Source organism: Poeciliopsis prolifica, unplaced genomic scaffold, assembly GCF_027474105.1.
Source record: "Poeciliopsis prolifica strain line A6 unplaced genomic scaffold, Auburn_PproV2 SCAFFOLD024, whole genome shotgun sequence".
Taxonomy (NCBI): Eukaryota; Metazoa; Chordata; class Actinopteri; order Cyprinodontiformes; family Poeciliidae; genus Poeciliopsis; species Poeciliopsis prolifica.
The window spans coordinates 4,081,796-4,109,158 of record NW_026562399.1 but is presented as its reverse complement, the minus strand read 5'-3'; the positions used below and the strand labels follow the sequence as shown (position 1 = coordinate 4,109,158).

The following is a 27,363-nucleotide window of genomic DNA, read 5'->3' as shown; positions in this document are numbered from 1 at the left end:
TGCTGGGTCACTACAATGGAACATCGTTATGCCATTCAGCAACAACGCAGCATAATTTCCATTAAATCCACAGTGCCATAGAGGCGATGGAGCAATAAATGTGCTGGAGAATCACGGTACTTTCTTACAGCCGTACATCTCAACATACAACTGAAAAATCACAACAGGAAATCATTCAAGGAATCCAATGAGAATCCAATGTTTCAACGCTACAGAAATGAGAAAACATCTTTCTAAGCGATTCTTCAGTCAGAATCTGATTGATCATTTTCTAACTCTGTTAAAGTCACTTCCACATAAAACAAAACACACAGTTCTGCTCAGTCGTTTATGCAGAGTCAGCAGCGAACCAAATGAACGGACTCCTGCCAGCTCCAGCTCTTCAGAATGTTCTGGTCGGTGGAAGGATCTGCGTTTGCTCTCAGCAGGGGAACAGAAGGCGTCCGAGTCGGGCCAAATCCAAACTCCATGAACAAGTAAGGAGACCAGAGGTCAGCGTTCCAACTCTCATCTTCTGAGCACAAATGGAAAATCCAACGATTCTTCTGTCATCTGCGATACACACACATCACACAGAGCCGCATTGTTTCTTCAGGAGGCCTCATTTGAGGGAAATGAAGTCGGGGAGTAAAACCTAGTCCTTTCATCTCTCCCTTCTTATCTCTCTCCGTTATGATCACCGCTCTAATGAATCCAACCGGAGAGCAGGGTATTAGTCCCTCATTTCAGTGAATGAAGCATTCAGGATGGAAAAAAATACCCTTAAATTTGCCCTCTGGGGAACATGAAGCGCTTTCAGTTTCCTCAGACCAGGAACGGCAAAGATTTCCACTTCCTTTCATTCAGAGCGACATCGAAGAACTCTTTCATGCATGTAAGCAGGACAAGCTTTCCTGCTGTCCTGCTTCCTTGCAGCAGAACTCAAATTCAGCAATGCTGAAATATTTAGGATGAATTTTTATTGTCAAGATTCTTTTTGAAATACATATTGTTTCTAATGGACTGTTTGTTGCTAAAACACTCGCTTTCATTTGAGCATCTGAATCAGTGAGTCCCTCCAGATATTCATGCAAAAATCAACAAACCCCTGTTATTTTTTGCAGCACTAGCATGTAATTGTGAGTTGATGAGTGAGTAAATATTCTGCAGAACTTCCACTAAACTGCTGCCTGGGCCTTATTTTATATCAATTTATAGTCTCTGATCCATAGGGCGATTGGCTGGCGTTGGCAAAGCAGCCAATCCAGGCGCCCCATTCATTTTGCTTATCACTGATTGGCTGAACCCATCTGAGCAGAGATAAGGTAAACGGTATATAGTTTTCTGCTGTAACTGCTAACATGTAAGAAACTATATTTGGTATTTGAACCGTTAAAACAGGCAGTAAGGATTTTTAGAGGTCATCTTATTTTATATTAACAGGTGGAGTTGATTTATGGTGTTTATTTATTGTTCTTTACATCAAATCTGAATAAATGCACTGAAAATAAAGGTTAAACTCTAATAACCACACCACATTATTCTTGCTCCTCTAAAATCTTTACCTGGTTGTTCCTCTTAGAAAAATTCCCACTTTTGTCGACGGACAAAAGTGGGAATTTAGATTCCATTTTTGCATGAGATTTTTGTAATGGGATTGGGACAGAGATTGAAACTGGTCTCTTTGATGAACTGGGCTCATTAAAATGTCCGAGCTGCATGGAGCCACTGGCTGGTTATTGATTGGATTAGCAGATTGTCTACAGGTAGCCAAGCCAGTCCATCTGAACTGGCTGGCTAAATGTGCCATGCTGCTAATCCGGAAACCCTCTGATCAAATTAAAACGTTTGAGTGCATGAAGGGGGAAAAAAAAAAATTATCTGTGGATCATTTCCAGCTGGACGAATTAATCTGTAACCAGAACGACAACCCATGGCTGGTGGAAAGATTTCATTCCATTCCAGTAGAACAGATTCCTGTCCAAAATGGAGGCTTCAAGTGAAAACTCCCCGTTTAGATTATTTAAGGATTATGCTTAAATCATAAACTGTACAGAAAACATGGTGAGCCAACAATTCATGTAACCAGAGATTATTTATTCTTGTTACATAAAGAGCAACAGAGATTATTTACTCTTGGTCAAACTAATTTTCTGATAATGAAGTAAAATTCAAATTAAAAACAAGATTAAACAAAGATGGCGATAGAATTGCAATGAATAAGACTCAATAAGAAATTACATTTTTAAAACATTTGAATAGCTTTGAGAAAAATTAATACTTATAGGTCTTTCACCGGTTCAAATAAAGTTTTCTGCCTCAGAATTCAGTTTCAACACCTGACCTTAATTTGACCAAAAACAAAACAAAAAATACAACAAAATGAAGTTACAAGTTTTATAAGCTCCTTTGTTTCTGTGAGCGTCACTCACCACAGAAGCAGGTGGTCCAGAACCAGGCGGCTTTCCTGACAGAACATATGTTGACTGTAGTTTATGTGAATTTGGGCTGGTCGACTGGAAAGCTGCTGGTTCTGATCCTGTTCTTTGGGTTTTCTGGGCATCTCTTCATTTTGGATACAAAGCTGGGTAAAATGGAAGAAAATTAACCAGGAATTTTACAGCAAATTAAATGAAAGCACTTCAGGCAATTAATGTGTCCAGGCAGTTCGGCTAGCTGATACTTTACTGAGATTTGAAACTCAAATTAATGGTTTAAATGGTTTATTTCACGTTAGCTAATCAGACATTAATTTGAAAGGCTGGACGTTTTTAGCAAAGTAAAATCACTCATGTGAAAGCTGACAGGCGTTCAGAGTGGACCTTTTTCAGCTGTTAAACTTTGGTTCTGAAAACGTTCCCACTTTGGAGACTGAGAACCACAAAGCGGTTGAATCAAAGTTTTCATGGTCACATGTGAAAGGACTGCGAGGTCATCTCGAAGGGACTCTTTGAAGGCGGCTGAATGAATGTGAAAGGTCAAATCTGAGGCGTTTGTGTTTTATTCTGAACATTTTGCTCGTCGTGACTGGATCTTCAGCTTGAGATTTATCTGTACTGACAAAAGAACAGTTTTTCTTTACAAGTGGCTGAGGAACAAAACAAATTGATGCTCTGAGCATCTAATCTGACCCGAAACTTCTCGTGCGAAAGAACATGGCTGTCACAATGGATCTGGGGTAAATGCATCCAGTTTCCAACTGCAGCTGTACCAAAGCAAAACTACCCAGAACCAATTAGAACCTCTGGGTTTGAAGAAGCTCCTCATTGGAACATTTCTGCCTATGCAGAGTTTGAACAAGTGTGGCAATAATCCAGTGAATCCCTTTGATAGGAGGAAAAAATGATGATGAACTTTTGTTTTGTGCATCATTTCTGTGAAACAGAGAAGAAGACCTTTGGGTAATCAGTTGCTCGTATTGCTTGACCTTTAAGAAGCCTTTCTAAATGAGCTGGTCCTCTGTTACTCCATGCAAGCATTAAAGAGTAATGGCCACTCTGGAGCTACGAAGGACGCCTGCTGCGATTTCACCCGGGAGCCATTTTACTAACCATGAGTGACAACAGGATGTGGACAATCTGCAGAGAGGAAGTACTTTATGTAAAGTTCAGTTAAAGATGGAATGCTGAAAAAAAAGAGAAGATTCACATGTTCATCCTGAGGTGCTTTCCGTTGTTCAGCTAACAGCTTCTTAAAAGCCCCAAATTTAGTTTCTCAGCGAGAAAACTGACGATGGAGAGAAGCTTTATGAGACGACTTTTTTTTTCTGAAAACTGAAGAGTCATTTCTTTTGGCTTGAAGTTGGTAACTTTATTCAAATAGTTTCGGTTTTTCCTGGTTATTCTGCATCTAACATCTTCTAGAAAATTTTTGCCTGTTTTTGCTCTTTTTTTTTTTTTTTTACTTTTAGGCAGTTGCAAAACCATGGCAACAAAGCATTGTTTTTACAACCAGGAAATGATTAGCATCCCCAAATCTCAAAAGGGTTGCAAATAAAGTTTTCATGGAGAAGGAGGACGCTCACAGTATTCCTTCCATCCATTATGAAGGCGAGGATCCAATCCCCTACTCCAACATCTTTCTACCTACATGGCCAAACAAAATATACAAAATATCTGTTTGCATGTCATGACAGTCATGATAACGTCACACAGCAACAGTCTTTGGTCAGAAGCCTCTCCAGATTTGTTGCCAGACTGACTGCTACTGGAAAATCTTCTTCACCGTCCACGATTCTTTAAGATATGACAACAACCTCTAATTCCCCCTTTGGGATAAAATTAAGTATTTCTTATTTAACTGAACCTACAGAATCTCTGACCTGCAAATAAAAAGTTTTCTATTTGCCCAAGAAGAAAATGTCTCCGCATATCACAAACACAGGTATTTGATGTGAATATTTCATTTTCCTTACTCTGGTTTAATTTCAACTGGAGCAGTTTTATATCATCACTAGGTCTTCATGACCAGCCGAACAGTAAGAGCCTCTTCTCTGAGGTGGAAGCTCTGTTTTCTGTGTAGGCGGTGGTGAAAAGTTCTGCTGAGTGAAACCGAGCTGCAGACAAAGTGAACGCCATCTGCTTGACCTGCTGGGCCAGTTCACTCAAACGAACGGAGAGAACCAACCGCGCGGCCGCAGCGCTGAGCACGAATGGAACCGCAGCAGATCCAGCAACAATGACTGAATACTCGTCAATCTAAAGCTCCATCACACACACACACGCACACACACACACACACACACACACACACACACACACACACACCTTCTCACACAGTATGACTCCCCCTCTTGCTGTAATTAACTCATTTCAAACAAAACACAAAATGAAAAACACTAACTCAAGTTAAATCACCTTCCACAGAGATCTGCAATAAATCAGTATTTACAGCAAGCCGAGTCTCGCTTAAATCTGAAATAACTCGCAGCATGGAAACGCTTTGAAATTCATGCTGGAGCTTTAATTTGCACACCGCGACTGCGCTTATGTAACCGTTCGTCGTGGCGGTTTGGGAAGTGGAAGAATTACGCAGCCCAACATGCGCTTTGACACGGTTGTTCTGCGCTCGAGATCAAATGTTTCTGTTTATGTATTCGCTTGGAAATGATCGCTCCATAACATGTGCGACGTTATGGAGTGAGAAGTTCAGAGTTTATATCCTTTATTCCATTAGCAGGAGGATTCTGGGACATCTGAGCAGAACTTGAGCCATTTCTCTGTTTTTCTCTGGATGTTTTTGTGATCTTTATATAAAGTCAGAGAAGAAACTTAGATCAATGAAATAACCTGAAACAATAAAATAAATGGTTCTGGACCTACAGTTAGCCAAACACTGCATTGTTTCTGACAACAACTCATCACTAACTCGATCCACTCTTTCTGACATCCTGCAGATTTTATCCTCCAAGATTCATATTTTTCTATCATTAGGTTTCAAGTTTCTCTTTTTGTAAAAACATTATCACATCTTCCTCCTGTCACAAAGAAGCCTGCAGATTGCTTAAACTAAACCTTTGACAGGATTGGTGACTTCACTATAGCCAACATACGTCAATGTTGATCATTTCTTAGTTAAAAATTGTCATTACTCAGATTTCAGCCTAAAAAAAATCACTGCCTGGTAAGCAAATCATTTTTATGCAAATAAATTAAATATTTAGAAGTTATCTTCCAGCTGCAACAAGTTATTTAATCAAAACCGAAGCAGAAAATAGATTCTCGTTTCCTAACCACGCATCTTGTCATGGAGAATGTGTCAGTGTGTGGAGGAATGGTCAGATTATTGGCATGAAGCAGAGGAAAACACCGACGACGACGCAGAAAAGACAAACTGTGCAACAAATTATTAGAAGTGGAACATCGTGTTCAAGAAAAAGTCTCAAAGTATTGTGGCTGGTGCTCGAAACACTGGGTATAATCAAAAGCAGGAGAACTCACGGTGGTTTAACACTGACAGTAATAACATTTCTACACGTACAATGTAAAAGAAGCTCAGGAGATTGCTGTGAAAACCACCACACAGTGAAGCTAACTGGAGGAAAAGGAGAGATTTTCCTTCAGCTCTACTGAACTGCAGGTTTTAGATCCAATGATCGGCTCGTTGCTGGTCCTGCTGAAGAGGCAATTCAAGGGTTTGGTCCAGGTGTGCTGGAGCGGGTTGCATCTAAAACCTGCAGGACAGCAGATCTGGATCTGGATGTGACCTGATGAGTCCACATTGACCCTCTTCCTGAGCAATGGGCGCTTCAGGGGAACAACAAACACAGATGGATGATGAACCGTCATGTTTAGCGTCTACTGTCGCAGCCAGGTAGAGGAAATTAAATCTGACTCGGTAATATCTTAAGATGACTTTTTATTGCCAATAAGAATGATGGTAGTAAAGAAAAATGAGGTCGGAAGTAAAGACAAAGTGAAGAAGAAAATCAAGTAAACAAACAGTAAATCATTATTTTAGGACAACTGTCTTTCATTTGGTAGATTTTAATAACAGCACTGGGTGGAAAAAATGTTTCAAATGAATCTAAAATGAAAAAATAGAAAAAATAACAATCCTGACGATATGGACAGTTTTGTTTTTGAAGAAAAATCATCAATTGGAATTTGTCATGAGAATTTATTTATCACAATAAATGATAAATAATACAATAAATATATACTCCTATTTACGAGGTTTTGCGTGTACAGACGTTGATTGTGCAACACGGAGAGAAACCTCTGCAAACTCTGAACTCTGTTCGACCCGGTTTTATATTCTAGATTTCTGAAGACTCAGAAAGATAAACCCTGAAATTATAAATCACAGTCTTTGCTGGAATGATGACAGCGGTTGTAACCTGGGCATGTTTGCAATCCACTGCAAGGAATCGGACAAAAACACCAATTACCGTCGAGATCTGGTGAGGGAAAAAAAATTTGACCAAAGATGCGAAACGCGAAGCGGGCTTCTGAGGCCGACCGACTCCAGATTCACAAAGGTGAGAGCAAAACGAATGACTGACACGCCTCGTCCTGTCAGACGGCTCGCTGCGTCACGCCGCTGCACGCCCAACGTGTCTAGACAGGTGATACCGTGTGCAGGGAGGAAGGTGGTAATTTTAAAGGGTACGTCTCATGACGTGAGGAAGAGGAGGAACACATGCGGCGGCCTTAGGAGAGCTCTCTGACAGCCAGGTTTCATAGTACAGAGAAGAGTGCTGCGCTGAGACATGGCTCCAGGCAACGTAACGGAAAAAAGAACAAAATCTGACAATATTTCGTTTTGAAACATGGAAAGCTCAATATGTCCAACAAAGCTCTCCTTTTAAATCCTCTCACAGTGTGAGAGATAAGCATGCAGCCGCTTTTAGAGATGACAGTGAAATGTATTATGCTTTAACAAGGGAAAAGGGGGAAATTGGCTCAGACTGATGTGCTGTTTCACCCCTTCAGAAACATTTCTTTTCCGGTCTACATGCTTTAGACCCATCTGAATTTCACGCTCGGGTATGGACCGAGGGGAAGCTGCTGCAGGAATAAAAAACAAAACTGACAAAAAGAGAGGCACAAACAGGGGAAATAAGAAAACACGCCTTTATGGAGGTGCACAGATTTCCTGAATGAAACAGAATGAATAAGAAAAGTCCACCAGCATCTCATGGCTTCTTTCATTTAAACATTCGGGGAGATTCGTGGCACATTGTGTAGGTGGGAAGGTTTTCAATGCCAAACACGGCTGACAGGAATAAAAGTGTCTGTGATGCATCAGAAAGCAGAAACACTCCCTGCAGTGTAACTCAAAGTCTTTGCATGGTTCTTTTGAACAGCAGAACCAACAATATGCTCTCACCCGTCCTCACATCTCACCCACACCAACATCTATTCAACTCCTCCAAAGTCCTGCTTCTAGCTCATTTTATCCCATCAATGGCCTGACTAAACGAAGAAAATTTAACTAATTATACCCCGAGGGGAGGCCACACACATTCAGTGAGGACAAATGGTTCATTTCTACAAACTGATGTTGCAGTCAACGTGTTAACGGCAAGTCAACAAGGTTGAACTGTGATTCTCTGAACGTTCAGAAAACAGGAAATGAAACCGGTCACCATGTGGACAGGGTTCCTTCTTCGGAGGTTTAGGTCTGTGTGTTAAGGCCAAGTGGACAGTGATCATCACTCAGAGCTGATACAACGATTGAACATCCCAGAAAATTCAGTCAGAGCGTGAAGCTCAAAGACCAATAGATCCAACTCAGACTCTGCAGGCCTTAGTTCACAGGTTAAAGGTCATGATAGGAGACTGCAAAATCTTGGGGACTGAAAATCCTACATTCCACATGTACTCAGAATCAGGAAATACTGACTTCCCGCTGTCACATCGTTTACGCTGCTAGATGCAATGAAGCATCTAGCAGCTTGAACTGCAAGTTCTCACACAATAATGTTTGTTTCTTTCATTTTTCCAAAGAGTGAATAATGCAAGGCATTATTCGTATAACCTGGTCATCTTAAAACCGTTGTAGAGTTTTTAATCATTTTACATAGAGAAACATGAATATAATATATTTTTGGATGAAAAGAACCATTTGCAGGCATGTTTGTGGAGTGGCAAAAAGCTCCCAGATTACGCAACCTGCTCACATTCTGGCAACCAGCAGCACCACTGCCAAACTCCTCCAACTCCCCACAACCCTCTCAGATTATTCACACAAATAAAAGACTCAGTGTGCCATCTGTTCTTTTCTTCCAAGGGAATGAAATCCTGTTCCTTCCAGTAATTAAGTCCAGAAGAACACATTTTCTGACTGGAAACAGCATCAGTTTCTCCAGCAAACCCAATGTCTCTGAGAAAAAATGAAAAGAAAAAAACCTCTGAATCAGCAAAAGTATGTCAGGAAACTCATTTATTCAGTCTTTATCAGTTCACCAGCTCTAAGCAGCTTAAATTTGATTTTATTAGATTAAAAAAGGAACAATAATCTCTCCCTCAACTGATGAAAAGTTTACTAGCGGTCCTCTACCCTCTCTGTGACCTTTCAGGATTCCTGTGGACAAAGTGCGGCTGCGGCCGAGTCTCTCGGGGCGTATCTCATTTGCTGACTGCGGCTTCCTGTCCTCTCCGTTTCAAAGGGAACTGCAGGAAGATTGTTTGCATATCACACCGTTTACTTCCCAACCACTCTAATGGTTTCCTGTGAAAAACCAATGCTAATTTTAGCAACGTCAAGTTGACATTGAGAGGAGAATATCTGCTGGTTCTTGTGACAGGAGTGAGAAACATGACTGCAGGCAAGCTTCTGCACTTCTGATGAAAAACAGATCAACTAAAAAAAATGGAATAAAATTCAGATTAACACACTTTGATTCATTCATGATGGCAGTAGAAACTGACTGTGGAAGATCTGCGTATCTGAACAGAGGAGGAAGAATCAATGGAGAGAAAGCAGTTGGTCATTCAGCAGTTGGTCATTCAGGAAGCATTTACACGCGTACAGTTTAATCCATTTAATGAAACTCCAGTCCGACTGACCGGATAGTTTGGTAATGTGTGAATGTGTAATCAAACTCTGAAGTGAATTCTGGTCCGCCTACAAACTGGGTTCAGTTGAAGTGAACTTTGGTTCAGGTTCAATGTTAATGTGAACGTCAACCGTACAAGAGACCGCTCCAAAAGCAGGAAGTGGACTACAGTGCAGGGCATTCTGGGTAAATACAATCAAAATAAACGCACGAGTTCAGCTTGAGAAATGAAACAAAATCTAATGTCACTCCAAGAAGGAAGTCGCGCTCACTTTCTTCTTCTGAGGTTTTTGTACAGTGATGATCTGTAAATATATGCATCCACACATAAACCTGGTAAAATATTTAATTTTCTCACAGGAAATAGGAGATATTTATTTTTGTAAAGACCTCGCTACAACATTTGAACAGATGGGACTCGTCTTGTAAATCTGGAAAGCTGGCAACCAGTTAGACAGACGAACTGGACCAGTTTGGACACAGCATTAGGCAAATGGATCTGACTGGTGGAGGCTGAAGATCTTTTCTTTGTCTGGTTCATCAGAGCAACAAGAAAAAGAAAAATGTTCTGATGCCTCTGAAACATTTCATATTTCCAGTGTAAAACATTACCATGAATGCTGTTGAATAGCAACAAAGATGGAGGAGGGAAAAACGAGCGAGGATTAACTTTTATGCCGCAGTCGGCTGTAATTCATATCCGACTTGTTCAGGTTTTATGTCTACATTGTTCACTCTTACTTTCTGAACTGCCACTGTGTGCTAACAGCCATCAAAAGGTTCTGTCACAGCAGAAAAAAAGTCTCTCGGTGACTAAGTTCACTCTCCGCTGTGTCCCTTTGAAAAGCGCCCCTGTGCACCCGAACGGCGGTAATCATGTCTCTGCTGCCGGTATGTGGGTCGAAGGAGATCAATGGCGGCGAATCGGACTCGCGGTCGCTCTTTTGTCGCTGCTGTCGGGACGTAGGTGGAGGCAGGGATGGGCCTGATGTAAATCAAAGGGTTTTCAGTTCAACCCCGAGGAGACGGGTTCAGACGCTATCAGCCCTGGCTATAAGTGACCTTCAATCCCTGAACAATGAGTCATTATGGAGCTCTGAGAGCCACTAATAGACTGACTGATGGATGAACTCAGAGGAGATGAGCGATTTCTCCTGACAGAGCAGAAAATAGTGACATTATTTTCTAAAAACGACAAACCGCCACTCGCCTGCACCTCCTTCCTTCCTTACAGCAGAGAAGGGGATTAGCTATTTCATGCTAATGTAACAACTTTAGAAAATGTGCTTTTATTTTATATTATTATTATTATAATGTTTGAAATTTCACCAAAACATGATTAACACTGAAGAATACCATTTTTTTAAAGAATTGTATCATTTTGGTAAACACCAGTACCTGTGCTGTCACTTTAAGAGAACTGCATGTCAACCTGCATTAAACCAGCAACTCCTGTGGTCTGACTCCCATATTCAACTGAACACAACGCAGAAAACCTCAAGGTCAACCGACTGCATGAGACCAGGTTATCAGTGAAGACCATTAATAGTATACAACAGTTATACTAATGCAGCAAAACTGGCCCTGTGGTCATTTGGATTGAGATTTTTACTAAGGTTAAAGAGCAAGAATTAAGTTTTACTGTACATTTATCTACTTACAGATGACAAGATGTTTGAAACTGATCTGGTTTTCTTACAGTATCGTGTAAAATCAGAACAATGGTCCTTAAATTTCTGTGTTTGGAGAAACTATTAAAAATTCCTGTGGGAATCTTAACACAATTCCAGTGGTTCTGTCAGGAGGAATGGCTCAAAACTCCGCTGTCTGTGGGATGAAAGCTGAAATGTTTGACCCAAGTTAGAGAGCTTATAGATAATTCTGTATAGAAAAGTTTAAAGATTAAGAAAGTGCTAAAATCATCACATTTTTTGCAATTTAACACAGAAATTATTTAGTTAATCTCAGCTGACTTAAAGCAGGAGAAATTTGGTCAGATTTCATATCAGATACAAAGTAAAAATCCTTCTTACACTGTAAACATCTGGTTTCAGCTGTACATCTCCTCTCTGCATGCTTGGTTCTCTCTACTTTATTCAGGACAAAAGGCTTAGAGACTTTCTAGAAACACCACAATCTCTAGAAAACCTTAAATGACTGAAAAAAACTACAATGTTATGGGAATACATGCGAAAAAAAGCTGTCAGCTGTCTTGATCAATTAAAAATCCTTTAATCAAAGTAGTGTCCAAACGTCTCAAAATCAACCGAGGAAGACATATGCAAAATATTTAATGTTGATTTATTCAAATCAGAGTTCTTTTCCCTAATCTTAATCTCCAACTGTGGAGTTGTTAGATTAGGACAAGTAGAACTTTCTTTAAATGTCTTCACATTTAAAACAGGCATGACGAAATCCGCCCAAGAAAACAACCATCTACCTCACTAATAGGTTCAGAAAATACATCCTGATTGCTTTTCTCCCCATTTTCATTGATTATTTTTCAACCTGCAGGAGCAAGTGACAATTGTTCAGATAAGCATCATCTGCATGTCTGCATATCATTATTGACGTCTTCGTTGTGAATCTGGTGCAGAAATAAAGCAAACAGCACTGGAGAAATCCCTCCTCTATTTTATTAAACACTTAACCCAGATTAGAGCAGGTCTAATCTACAGACATTTAACCACACAGACTATTTGTTAATTATTAAAACATAAAAATAATTTTATAATGCAAAATTAAACTTTAGTCACCTATGCATATCGTTTTTTATTTGCTAAGAAGTACACATATTTGCATTTAGGATTTATTTCAACTCAAATCAAACATGTTTGTCTGGATCTGGTTTGTGTGACTCCAAATATCAAATGACACTGAACGTATGGCGCATATATGGAAGAGTGTATTATGAAGCAGACATAAGATCTGTAACATGTCATCAGGTATGAAACCAAAGCATTAACTTCGTTCCATCAGCGCAGAAGCAGAACTCTTGTGAGGAAAACCAAACCTTTCAGCTCATTATTTCTGTTCAGTGAAGATGAGACCAAAACATCCATCTGTCTCATTTGCATGATTTACAACACGGAGCCAAAATCACACCAGATGCAGTTTTCATTTCTGTCTGACCCAAAATCACTAATAGTCGCTGATGGCTGCAGTGAGTAAAAATAGTAAAACTGAAAGAGAAATAGGGAACAGAATGAAAAACATGAGCAGGGAAAAGCAAAACAGGTGGGAATGGAAGAAAATATGCTAAAGAATTTTGATATTTAAGAACCAATCGGCCACACCTGCATCATTTGGTTCTTTGTTGAGTTAAAAAAGACCCTGTTTTAAATCCTCAAATACTCGACGGACCCTCTGAGAAACACACATCTGCCTGTTTTAATCATCTGAACAGAAAATACACCTTTATGTTAATGTCAAGTAGCATTGAGCTAAGGTGTTTTTTGTTGAATATTTTAGATATTCTCCATGAATGGATTGATTTACGGAGTTATGCTCCACGGAAAAAATCTGCAAATATTACACAGCGACTGGATGGGGGAAGAGGTGCGAAGGGGAAGGAAGTCCCACTGTGGTGGAAGCCGATACATCATCACTTCCTGTTTATTGGTTGTATGTCAAAATACATGACTTGATATGTCTGCATATGTAACAGTTATTAGGCTGCATTATAGTCATGCCTATTAGTGTCATGATGAATGAAGAACCCAAGTGAAGAGATGTAGAGAAGCAAGGATGCAGTCAGGAGTGAAAAAATACAGAAAATATGATAAATGTGAGATGAAACAGAGGAGCCAGTGAGAACTAATGAATCCTGAAGAGTCTAAATAGTGAGGAAGAGACGGAAAAGACAAAAGTGGCCAGAAGAGCTAATTACAGGTGAGTGGATGCAGCTGGGGGAAAAGAACAGGTAGGAGAAAATGAGGAGGTGATTAACAGCCGGGAAGGAGAGCAGAATGGAAGGCTGGAAACGAAAAGGGGAAAATAAACTGAACAGAAACAAATCCGAAACACAAACAGTGAAAACAAAATTAACTGGTACAAGAGATAAACTGAAACGGCAAGATAAGAGGAAATAAAGACATATAAAAACAGCATTATACATGATACTAAAAGTTCAAACATCTGTGGATCATAACAATTAGACGAAATCATTTCAGCCGTTTGTTGACAGTAAACAACTGCTAGTTTATACGTTTTACAATACAACTTAATTTGCATCAGGGGTTGAATAATTGTAGCTGAACCTTGTGAGGATATAAATTAAAATAAGACTTTTTTCATGAGAACCAAAAAACAAGTTATCATCAGTGCTCTCTTTAATAGTCGTAGTGATTCAATATTTGAAAGTCAGCTGAACAATAACGGAGGAACCTCCAGGGAGTTCAGAACACGCCGTCAAGTAAGACTCAAACCCGGTCCGGCCGACGGTTCCGACAGTCAGAGACGGTGAAGTCTCCCTCACAGCAACAACAGAGGAGGAGTCAGCGCATCGCCACAGTGACCCCCTGTCCACCGCCCACAGCTTCTCCAATCACTGGAGCAGACCCGGTCTAATGACTGTCACTTCTGTTTACATTATGCAGATGGTTGGTGGCTGGGATGTCTGGGAAAACTGGGATGACTGGGATGTGTGCATCCTGAACCAGAGGCAGAGTCGGCAGCCTGACAGGTGCGGAGACTGTGAGCTGACAGAGGCGACGTGAAGCTCAGGATGACGTTTAGCTGGGGAAACTCTGACACACATCAGCCAAACATCAGCCAAACATCGCCTGTCACCATGTAGACACCCTCACAGCAAAGCAAGGCATGATGGGAGCAGCACCTTCAGCAGCATGGCGCTCCCCGTCACCAGAGACCACTGGCTCGTTGTGGCGCATCCTGCTGGAGGATCTGATCCGACCCTCGCTTTGTTAAAAATCACCAGCTGGTCCAGGCTAATTGTGCCCAGCAACCTCACACAGAAATCTGCCAATGGCTCATTTCTAAAGAAACAACTCTTCAGAGATGAAGAGGTGAAAGAGGAATGAATGAAAGATTTCTCTTCTTCAATCCAGGGTTCTGACATTGTGTCATGTCAACTTTGTATTAAAAGTGTCATGATTTACTGAATGACACTTTATGACAACAGGTGTTATTATTCATGACAGGTGTTATTACATGTTTATGACGGTGTCATGATGGCTTTATTCACAAATAAAGTGTTACCGTGTATTTTCACAGGGCTGTTTGTGAAGAACGGCATCTTTCATATCAAATTCAAGACATTTTTATCTTTATAGTTGATTGTCAAATCGGTTTTTCTGTAATTTTCTATAATGTCATTTTAAGAAAATCTTTAAATACTAGTTATTAAAGCAAAAATCAAGACACCGACAGTCAAGCCCCCACTTTCTGGAGGTGACCTGAAACAGTTTAAGATGACTTTATGTGATCTGAAAAAAAATAGGTTTTACTAGCAGAGTATGTAAACATTTGCTTTTCACAGTCCATCGGTAAAATGAAGAGATGTCCATTTAATGCTAGACCCCAACAGCCATCAGCTGTTAGCACAGAAAGCTTGTCAGCATGTCACAGTTATAGTCGGTGCCATGCCGACGCCACTTTTCCTCCAGCTCTTTCATTTGGAGCACAGCTGATATCTCCTCCTCTTCCACTTGGGTAAACAATGGCAGGGAAATGGAGATGGAGATGGTGACTCACTCCCGGCTGGATGTTGCAGTTCACTGCCATATGAAAGTTTAATCAAAGGAACAGGAGGCATTCATAAAGTCTCTTCGGAGAGCGGCGCACAGTCACCGAGCAGCCAGGGTTGGCAAGGGGTCTCATATCAAATTTAGTAGTCATTAGGGTTGCTAATAACCAGCAGCAGCCAATGCTGGGGAGAAGGGGGCAAATGAAATGCCCCTCCTCATCTACAGTCCCAGAGGAGAGGCCAAAGAGGGGGCCAGACTTCACCCACATCTCCATAAGCATTTTTAATCAAATCTGAGATAATGAAAGACAAACAACCAGAAGCCGAGGTGGGATGGTATTTATTAGCAGTGTTTCTCCAGCCTCCCCAGGTAGCTGTGCTCCCCCGGCGAGCCCTTTGTGTGTCGACACACACTACAGAGTGTTTAATCTGCAGCCCAAGTACAAAGATTAAAGTCAACGAACGACTCTACAGACGAAACAGAATCTCTGCAAGCCGTAAACGTCGTACAGAACAACCGGCTGGAAGGTCAGTGGCTATCTTGGGGGAGTTTGAGCCGTTTCCCTGTTTGCCAGTGGTGTGAGGGAAGCTGCCGGTGGGGAGTTCTCTACGCGCACCGCGGATTGCTACATCTGCCACAAGTGCTCCGTAAACGAGAGTATGTGGAGACAAACGGCCAATCTGGTGGCGGCGAATTATCCAACCTATCTCTTAGTGTGGGAGGAGGACTCCCACGTAGCATTCTGCAAAGGCTTTTCACAAAACACACCATGTGGAAGGTAGAAATGAGGTCAGATCAGCAAAATAGTAAAGTCCAGCAATTACAGGTGTTTATCTGCAAGAAAGTCTCTCTAAAAGCTCTTTCTGAAGAAATTAGACCCCTGGGAAGCGATCTCAGGTATAACAGAAAGCTAAAAACCTGTCGGGCAGAAACAGACGAGGCGCTTCCAATATACTTGCATTTAATTTAATTTAATTTGTGTATAAAAAAAATAAACTGCTTTCCCATCTAGCTGCAAATAAACAGTGGCAGTTTAAATTTGGTTATGTTAGACACCTGTATGAAGACGGCGCTGAAAGTTAATAACTGTCTGGAACCCATAGAAACAGCAGCATAAATCCTACAGGATGCCAACTTTTAGCTTTATCCAATAAATCCACAAATCCGGCCTTTTTGAGAAAACACAGATAAGAAAACCATAAATAATCTTATTGAACGTTTATAGACACAACAATGAAGGTGTGGATTTTTACCAACATTAGCTGTATGATGAATAGGACGGCACAAAACCAAAACTGAATTTTCCTCGAGATGAAAGTGACATCGAAACAACGACAGAGACGCTGAGGAAGTGTCTGACTGTTCAATACCAACACCGAAGACGAAGACTTTAGTTGGTTTTAGTGCATAGGAGGAAGATTAAGATGGTAATATTTTTAAGCAGCTGTTTTTCAGGCAATATTTAATAAAAAAATATATGTGTAAACATCTCATGGAGACCTCAGGCTCATAGGCATAAGCTCATAAATGTGATATATTTTTCATTTCAACGTTCACGGACACAGCTTCTATTCAGAACTCAATAGTTCGGACATTCAAGGCAAGTCTGGGGTGTCGAGATCCTCTTTAGAAATCAACCTAAAAATTACAACATTTATATGCATTTCAGAAATGTTTGAAAAAAATGAACAAAACCAACGTATTGCTTGATGTTGGTTGTGTTGTCCTGACTTACTGGAAATGCTTGCATGCTAAGAGCTGGGATCAAAAGTCCATTACAATATTTTGTGGGTCAGAAGCTGGTGTAAATCAAAGCATGTTTGTGTATTAGAATAGCCTAGTCAAAGTCCAGAGGTAAATTCAGCAAAGGATCTGCGGTAATAGATGGCTTCCATCAAATCTGACTCGTTTTACAAAGAACTGGAAACAATTTGATCATCTAGATGCTGAAAAAGACCTGCAGCTGAAATCCAGAGAGCAATGAACAGAATAAAATACAAAACACATGACTCACCTTACTTCCAGTTCAGTTTCGTACCTTTCTGTCACACAACATTTCTAAAACATACACCAGTTGGTGTTAGTAGTGCAACAAAATAAAGCAGACCCAGCCTTCTGCTAGCGGACGGCTGAGGCTTGATCCCACCCTGTTAGTTTGACTGCTGCCGTTTCCTGCTGTGTGAAACAAAATAGCTTTTAAGTTGGAGACCAACAGTGTTAATAATAACAGAGTAAAAATGTAATGAAAACAGACAGAGGTATCCTTTAAGCTCTAACAATGTCCAACCACATATTATGTGGTGACATAATCAATTACACGGATCAATCCCACACAGAGGTAACAGGGATTCCGCCGAGACCCGAGCTGTATGCTCACGTACAACGTATAGATTTCCAATTTCTTTGCAGCGGCGAAGGGAGGAAACCCTGATGGAGGAACGGCGGCGCTGTATTGAGCCAAGTGTCTGTAAACTCACAAATGAGGAGGAGGACGATCAGCACCTGCAGACGCAGCGCGGCGACGGACGGCTGCTCCGCTTTCACTACGCATCCGTTAACCTCGGGCAAACACTTCCTGGTTTGATATTTGACACCGATTTCATTCAAATCTGCACTCAGATGTTAAAAATATGGGATAAATATTTTATCAAAGCATGGTGGAAATGTTCCTCCGATTATTCCAACAAAAGTTTCCAAGAAACAAAATTAAATCAAACATTTACTCAAACAGTTGCATGTCAGTATTACAGAATACCTGGAAATTTCATTTAGTTCAGTAATTTAAAACAAAAAAAATGTAAACTCAAACACTGATTTGTTACATAAAGTGTGACAGATGTCACAAGTTGTTTAACAGACGTCAATCGCCTCAAAAAATGAGAGCAGGCTGCCAAAGCATTGCTTTGATCTAAGCATAGAAGTGGAAAATTGAGTGGAAGGAAAAAGGTGCGGTAGAACAAGATGCGCAAAACTACAAGTGTGGCGCTAAGAGAAGGCACAAATGTGAAGCAAAGCTCGCTGACATTCGACACAACCTGCAGCTGCCACAACAGACTATCATATCCGACAGTCACATCCTCACTCCTGAACCAGAGACAACTCGCAGTTTGGAAAATGTCCAAGTCTGCAGAAGTAAAACTCATATTCCAGATGAATCTCTGCAAATAATAAGAAAAAAAATCCAGAATAATGTTATATTTTGGCCATATGTTGCTCCTCACCAGCTCATAACTTATTTTAAGCACCCAAATAATAAAGTGCAGCTTTTTTTGACCAAGCAGAATTGTTATTAAGCATGGAGAAAATGCTGATTTGGTTTGGAAATAGTCCAGTATTCTGCTCTTCAGTGTAGTTCAAACTGTCTGACCCAGTGCAGGTTTTATGAACTCATCCATACAGATGCTCTCCTCCACATTAACATCCATTAGAATAGCATTAGACATGACATCAGCCTGCTTTTTAACGCTGTTTTGCACCACAGAAACTATTCTAAAGTTGTAGCAATGCTAAAAAATACAACAGCACTAAAACATTCTACAAGGGCCATAATTATTCTCCACATTTTCAGACTAAGAACTAATTGCTTGAAGCATTTCAGTTTTTGGTTTCTGAGAAACAATTTTAAAGATGTGATTCTGAGCAATGAGCAGAATGTCGGTTTTTTTTTTTTTTTTGTTGTAGACAAAATAATGAAAATGGCATTCTGAACTGAAGAACAAGGCAGTTCAGTTTAGCACTGATTAACATTCCACATTATGGTCTGAGAAACCACCGCAGGCAGAAGCAGTCACACACTTGACCCCATGAAAAAGTTCATTGTGAGGCTAAAAATGGGCAAAAAACAGCAAAGTAAAACCTCACAATCATTGGGAAATCTCGTTTTTAGGGACTAAGTCAGAAAATAGCTTAATTTCACATTTTAAATTTGTACCTTTAACTCTATACAAGTCGTTTTATATTCACATTTACAAATTTTCAACTGAATATATCCAAATTTATTTTTGTGAAGTTGAGATAAAATGTATAAAAGGAACTTTAAACTTCCTTCATGTTCTAATAAATCCAAGACTATGATAAACATTCTGAATCTTATTTTCTTTCTTTCTTTCTTTCTTTCTTTCTTTCTTTCTTTCTTTCTTTCTTTCTTTCTTTTTTACAACGTAGGGAACAAAAACTCTCAAAAGGCCCAAACTGAAACTGGCTGGTGGAAGAAACCCAACCAGTTCAACTCTGCTTCTGGCTCCTCCAGACTACAACCTGTATAGATCTGAACTGTGTGGATGGATTTAAACAAGTATCACCTGATCGCTCTTATAAAAACAGTCTAAATTTAAATCTGCTGCACATTCAGATCAGAATACCAGATCCACTTAGCTGCAAAGTTAATTTAAATTTTTCATCCCTGCAGCGAGGGCCAAGAGTCCCACCTTGCCTGTTAGAGCTCAGAGATAGTATCACAGGTGGCTCGAGCGGCAGGGGAGCCCCAAATCTCTATTATCAGCCCGAGGCAAGAGGCAGTGGAAGGAAGAGGCAGAGGAGACTGCAATATGGTGAGTTTAGTTTCACCTGGCCTCACAGTTTGACCTCTGGACTCTGTGTCAGCTGCTCCAGAAGAGCTTGAAAATAATTAAGGAGCAAAAAAGTATTGAGAATATGAAGCGGCTTGAGAGGCGGCGTGAGGATAATTCAGATTTAATGTGCAGAGAGTCGGGGAAATCTGCTGGAAAAACCTTCCAACAGGAAGTGAAACCACCGCAAAGCATCAAGGATCGCTCATAAAGAGGAAATTACTTTCCGGTTTCAGAAGAGCTGCTGATATTTCATATATAAAATCATTATCATTTCTAATGGAGCACAATGGGACAGTGTTCCTACCCATTAATTAGCCCGATGCAGTGTTCATCAGCTCTCTGGGGCCATGAATGAGCTTTAGATCTGTGATCTACTGAAGACCGCGCACGGTGGGTCGGGCCCTGGAAGCACTGAACGTCAGAGGAAAGCCTTCATGTGCATCTTTTTATTGGACATGTACTTGATAACTACCTGCTCCAGAGGGGAGCAGCTCTGTTAGGTCTGTTTCTAGACCCTTGTTCATTTTAAGGTTGAATTGTTGCATCTTTGATAATTATTCCCTCTTGGTTTAGGAATCTGTGCAGCTGGAAGGATTTTTGCTCTTACCTTCTTACTTTTGGTAAGTTGTGATGCGTAACCTTGGCACAGAGTTATTGTTTTTACAACTATGAACAGCTGATTAAAAAACAACAACAACTAAACTCTGCATCTGAGGGGAGTGATAAAGGCAACTTCTGGAAAGACAGAATGAAGAAGTTCAAATCATCTCTTCCATTCATCATAATGACCGGAGACCTGATCCCCTACTCCAACATCTCTCTGCCAGAGTTTTAAACCCTACGGCCAGACAGACGTTTTGCTATGAGTTCGACCGCATTGAATTCCCTTTTGGAACAAATAAAGTATGTTTGAAATGACTTCATTTCTTTATAACTGGGGTCGTTTTTTGGCCAGCAGTCTGAAGAGAAGTTCTTTGGATATTAGGATCCATTTTATACCTGTGTGTAAATTTTAATCTTTCAAGGTAAAGTTTTGTTCTTTCTTTAGATTAGATTTTGGATAATCTATCTGCTGTTAGATCAGAAAAAAGTTGGAAATGTGTGCAATATCAAAAAATATACAATGTAATTCAATAACATTTGTAATGTTTGTCTTTTTAATTTATGAAAAATAAGCAAATGAATCTGATCTGCAATAGTGACACATGAGTAGCAACTGAAGGATGAACTGGACCAACTGGCAAACTGACTCAGCTCTGACCATGTTGGCTGAACTGCCGTCTGCTGTTGATGAAAACTGGAGATGTGTTCAAATAACGGAAATCTGGAGCACTGTCATCTTCACGTTTGGTCATAAAGCCATTGTCAGAGAGCAGAACCAAACCTGAACAAATAATGTTGTTAGGAAGCTCACCATAAATAACAACCACAGTCTTGCTGCGTGGCATTTCCAACTGAGCTGCAGCAACCACAGTTCAAAGGTCACCAGATGGACCGTCCTGCCTCTCTCTGGTCTCATCGTTTTTTCACTTCCTGCTTGTACTGGAGTTCTGCATCCAGGCTGGAACGTTTTCTGTTCGGCCCTCCTCTAATGGATCAGATGGGAGTTCCCCTTCCAGTTAAGAGCCTTAATATTCGGCATAGATTTTACTTTCCATTCCCTGGATTCCATCCCTGATGTCTCCATTTTCCTTGAAGTTTTCAGTTGTTGCAACAGCAGAACATGAAATATAATGAAAATCAGTCTCGCCTCATCTCCCCAGGCCTCCAACTACAGGAATCCAGCAGCAAAGCATCAGGCTGGGGATGAATTATTGAGAAAGGAGGCCTTATAGCTTCCCTCATTATGGGGAATATAAAAAGACATTTTTTAGATGCGTCCTGTAATTTACCTGTCTTCTCTGGTTTGATATGTTATTTATTTAGAGCTTAAGGTTAGAGCCACACAGAAATGGTTTACATTGATTTTATTTTTAAAAACCCCAAACATATTATTCAATTCTTTATGAAACAAATCAGACTACAACTTCTTATTTTCACATTACATAACTCCGTCTATTAAAAAAAATATACATATACGGTATATTTTTTTAACTCATATTTACGCGTGGAGCCCACTGCATGCCATCACACTGACATCAGAGAGGTAGCGCTGCAGGGTCAAAATGTCTTTATATCAAAAGAAATCTGTGATGGAGGAACACTGTTAGAAAATCTTTATGCTAATTAAGTCGTCTTCGCTGTGAAGTCAGTTTTTAATAGATGTGACATGAACTAGACTTTAGACTCATGAAGTGAGGGAGAAGAAGGAAGTGGGAGGAACAAAGAGTAAAAGCCAAGCAGTGGATGAAAGAGCAGAAGGTCTGAGAGGAAGACTGTGGAGAAGAAGAAGAGGAAGAGGAAGAAGAATAAGAAGAAGAGGAGGGGAAACGTCTCTTTTTCGCTCTGACCTCCTTCTCAGCCGCTGCCCTCCACACCCCCTTCCCCTCTGGGCAGCCAGGTGGCCGGGCTGGGCACAGACGGCCCTCCTTCCCTCCTCCATGCTGGCCCTGCTGGCCCGGTCCAAACACAAAGCAGCAGTAGAGGGAGGAACCGGGCCAGACGGGACACAAAGGAGGGACGGGTGAGGACAGTCTGAAGGCCTGGCAGGCGCTCACCTTCCACAGGAGGCGCGGCCAGAGCAGAGCAGCCGGACCAGCTTAAACACGCTCTCTGGAAACATACCGTCAAGAATAACCACAAGTTTCTAACTGATTACAGCTAGTCTGATATTAAAATGATTCATCTCCGGTATTTATTAGCTGAATTGGTCGAGTATCGGTACTGTCCTCATTATTAGATCAGGTGTGGAGACGCACTGGGGATGTATTACTGCAGCTTTGTTTATTTTGACATAACTTAATAAATCACATATACAGACTCCTGTCTGTAGGATGTGTTTATCCAAACACGTCCTGCAAATACATGAATAGATTAATTGTACAGTACTATACCAATATTCAAGGGCAGATCTGCTCCCTAAAATAATTGATAGCTGCAATCAATTATTTGATTTGAGATACTTGAGATCCCCAATAAAAACACTTGAGCTGTTTTGATAGTTCAAATATCAAATGTAAGTTAATATGCATTAATATGCACAGTGTTAGCACTACAGCAAATATCTACAGTTCTCTTCATCTTTGCTCTTTGAGGACCCTTGGGGGTCCAGAGCTCCTGATTGGCTACTTTACAAACACCAGCCAATAGATAGATATTCTTTTGAATATTTTACAAATACTTTTTGAAAAGATCCACCAAAAAGCAACTTTTCTGCGAATAATATAAAGTGACATTCCACCAAAAAATCTGGCAATAGAGGACTCCCCTTTAGTTTCAACTGATGCTTGTTACAGAAAGCTTCTGTCATTTGACAGCCTGCTGTTCAGTCTTAGTGTTGAGAATCTGTAGTGTTTCTAGTGTTTTGAGCAAAGATCTAGAAAAACATCTTTGAAACACTTCATGGCGATTGTGTCAGATTTCCAATACAGCAGCAGGACCACAGAAAGTTGTATTTTGCTTACATTTACCATCTAATTTTTATAAAAAATTAAAGATTTAGAAACACTGGCAGATTTTAGGAAGACTGAGAGTGAAGGTGAGAATATTTACCTTCCAGAAATGCCTTCAAGAAGCGGCTCTGCATCGGTGCTAACCGTGCTAATCGCTAACAAGAGAGACTGTGCATTGATGCTAACTGTGGTTCCCACAGTCGACCCATCTGAGTCTCAGCAGTCTGTCGTCAGATTCATGGATCCAGCAGTTTGTGACATTACATTTAAAATCGTTTTGGTTTAGGACAGAGATCCAAAGCTCGTCATCTCTGAACCGCTCACACACACAAAAAAAGCTAACATAAGGACAAAATTATATAATCGTGGCTTAGTTAAAGGTTGATCTTAAATCTGACTGAGATACAGCAGCAGTTATCAAAAACTTTGGCAGTATTTGCTGCTTCCCAGGAGTTAAAGGTTGGTTTGGACAGTTTTTTGCCCTTTATGAATGCATTTTATATGTTTCAAATTATTATAACACAATCTAGCTCTTATTTGTATGTAGCAGTCGGCATTGGTTTTTCCTCTGACTGGTTGGTTCCTACAGCTGTAGTACACATTCTCATGCCCTTAAGGTAACATGTTTCTTTCTATAACATATAGGTCACTATGAACACTGTGCAGCCATCAATCCCGTGCTGACGACCTGCACCAACAACCTGAGGTCTGCAGCTGGAGAATCTTCAGTCAACACAGCTCACTTAGGATGAAATCATATTTTTCAGCATATTTTTCATATTTTTCAGCCAGTGGACCCAGGGCTACCGGCTGTACTTCCACGGCAGATGTCTCACCCACTTCATCATCTGGGAGGTCTATCTGGGCCCTCAGGGGCCGTGCTGTCACCCTGTCACAGTGAACACAGCGAGCCATTCAGCCGACGCACACAGGACAAATGGGGAGCCGGAGCCAAGAGGAGGACAAAGAATCATTCACCTCAAGATGAATCACTGACTTCTGAGAAAAATCTGGGTTTTATCCTCAATGTGCTGCTGTTAGGTCGAACCGCAATTCGCAGAATGACCAGGCGATGAGGTTTACCGCCACTGGGACAGAAAGGAAGGAAGGGGCAGCTGCCGGTGCTGAGGTTTTGGTCTGAGTCACACAGTGAGTCCCTGGTAGCGGCGTTTAACCTCGGCACGCCTCGGTCACCACACCGTCCCCCAGCGTAGCCGCATTCTGGAGCCGAGAAGAAGGCGGCAAGGCAGCTCCACTGATCTGAGAAAGCTCTGTTCTGAAGCAGAGACAATTGCAGCCGCGTTGCATCAGTTGGATGCCGGGTCCGCCGGAGCGTTGCTGGAGAATTCGTCATCCCCAAAGCCCGAAAAGAGGACCTCAAATGTTAAAGCCCAAACAATGCTCCACGAAGCGATTGATCTGCTCAGCGTAAACACCGTTTCTGAAAAGAAGCCGAGCTAATTGTCATTCCAGAAACACAGAACCGACCCGTTTCTCCTCGTTCCCTCCACAGTCAGAGAAGTGACTTAGCTAAAACAAATTTCACTGGATTAATCTGGTCCGCCTGGAAGGAGGTGATAAAAACGCACTTCAGGCCGGCATCGGCTGGAAGGGAAGACGAGGCGGAGGGCGGGGTGGGCCCATCACACGGAGCGGGAACCGCATCATAGACAATGGGATGATTATTATTTACCGTCCGCTGCCAAGGTCGGAGTTCTGTGAAAGTTGGGAGAACTCAAACAGAACAATGTCCTCGCCTCTTAATGAGTGCCTGACCTGAAAAGGTAGCCTTAAAAGAGACAAAAAAAAAACAACGTGGAAGGCAGCAAGGTCGAAGACAAAAACCTGTCAGCGACCCAAATGAATAAAGGCACTGATAAAGAACAATGATTAATTGGGTTTTGTGCATCAATGCAAGGCAAGGACAAACCAACAACCCAGCGATCAGCACACTGTCACCTTAACATTTAGCCCTTGTTGCTGCATGTTAAACCAATAACAGAGCTCATTACAACCTTGGAGGAGAGGTTAGGAGACGCTGCGGTGATACAGACTGCAGGTCTGTTTGAGGGGCGAGCAGCAGCAGCTTCTGACAATCAGAGGCAAACGGAGCGCAGGGAGGAGAAGGAGTAGGAGGAATATTTTTAACCAGCTCGGCTGCTGATGAATCACCGCGGCACCCTGCATCTCCAGGGGGCATTCCCTGATGGGCGGGGTGAGAGGTGTGTGTTTCAGGATGGCGCACGGGAAATCTCACTTACCTAGAGAGGGAGAGAGAGAAAACAGAGAAAAACAACTTCAGTTCAAAACATGCAAGATGATACAGGCACAACAAAGCTGGAGGACACACCAAGAGAAAAGGATATGCAGCGACACTGCGTTAACCGAAGGATTGCGCTTTAACAGCAGAACCGTCTAAAGCAGGGGCGTCCAAAGTGGGTCTCCCTGGTTTAACGCAGCTGGATCAAATGATGGCTCATTAGAGGCCTTAGGAGAACACTGACATGCTGAAAAGGTTGTTGGTACTGCAGGATGCCGGCCCTCGAGGACCCACTTTGGTCTAAAGACACTAAAAGGCCTATCACAATAAATCATGCTGGATAACAAATTGTCCCAGAAAGGACTGCAATAAAAGATAATATTGTTATTTTGAGACCTTCTCAACTAATATAATAATGACTTATTAATGCAGGTATGCCCACTCAAAGATTTAACAGTTTAATAAAAACTATTTCAAACATTTAAAAAATACAAAATGAATAAAACAACTGAACTAAAAATAATTAAAATGGATTCTGAAGACCAAAATGACGTTAAAAAAAGGTCATTTAGCTTAGGAAAAACAGGCAAACATGGCAGATACTGCAAATTACATTATACTTGGTGTCAAGCATTAAAACAACCATTTTTGTCTTAATGAAATTTATTCCCCTCATTTTAAGTCATCATGCGACTAACTGACTTATTGCTTATTGTCAAACTAAATAACGTCTCTCCACAGGCTAGAGTCTTCTGCCGTTTACAAGAATACGATCCGTTAGAAAATAAATCCACTAGCACTAGATTCACAAAGCAGAAAGCAGCAAATCCATGACGGCGCTGACGCCACATGCAGCTCAGCAGGCAGCAGAAACATGCTGAGGCAGAGGCCAGGAGTGCTGCAGACAACAGTAATTTAAAAATATTATAATTCTGACAGTCGATTTTCTTTTTACATTTTTAGTTTTATCAGAAAACAAACAAACCCGCTAAAAGTTGACAGTTTTTATTCTTTCGGTGATTACATTTGCTACTTTAAACCTTATGTTGTAGTGAAAGAACAAAAATACTTGGCCCATTTTTCCCGTAAGAACTCAAACTTTATGTTTCTATGGCTATGCCCTCTTTTATTGAACTTTAAACATGACAATTTGGGATTTCATGTTAAAAAGTTTTGACACCACAGCTGAAAACTGTACAAAAAATCCCTAAGTGACTGGAGGAATCATGTTTTTACTCTAATAAGAGATTTTAAAGATATTTCCCATAAACCTACTCACATAGAGATACAAAAGTTGATTAAATTACAGCACAGTTTATACCAGCGTGGCCTTACAGAGTTAAAAACTACTTTTCTATGTGCTATGTACGTCAGAAAGGTTTTGTGCAATTATACCTTGTTAAATGTTTGCACAAAAGAGTTTGGTAGCTGTGAACTCATTCTGCATTTTTGCAGAATTGTGTATTATAATATTTTCTGCCTGTTTAACATCTGCTGGAAAATAGAATCATACAATTTGTGTTTTAAAATAAAGACAGAATGATTTTAAACTTCTATCTGTCAGATTAGAGAAATCATTTTAAATTTAGTAGTAGCAGGTTACTTTCTTCTCCCGCGCCAAAACAACCACACCTTTCAGCAGACAGTATGTTTTTAACACAGAGTCTGCGTAACTCAAACAGCTTCGGTCTTTGAGAAGCTATTTGCTCCACCAATAATTTACATGAACGTGTTTTTGATTTTAGTGGGAAAAAAAAATAAAAAATTCCAGCATCGATCTGCCTCTTTGTCT

At 40.8% G+C, this 27,363-nt stretch overlaps 1 protein-coding gene across 2 annotated transcripts in view; it reads right to left on the bottom strand.

Annotated features, from left to right (window-relative positions):
* cadm1a (cell adhesion molecule 1a) overlaps nucleotides 1-27,363 on the bottom strand; it is a 357,748-nt gene that overhangs the window by 245,626 nt on the left and 84,759 nt on the right. The window lies entirely within an intron of this gene.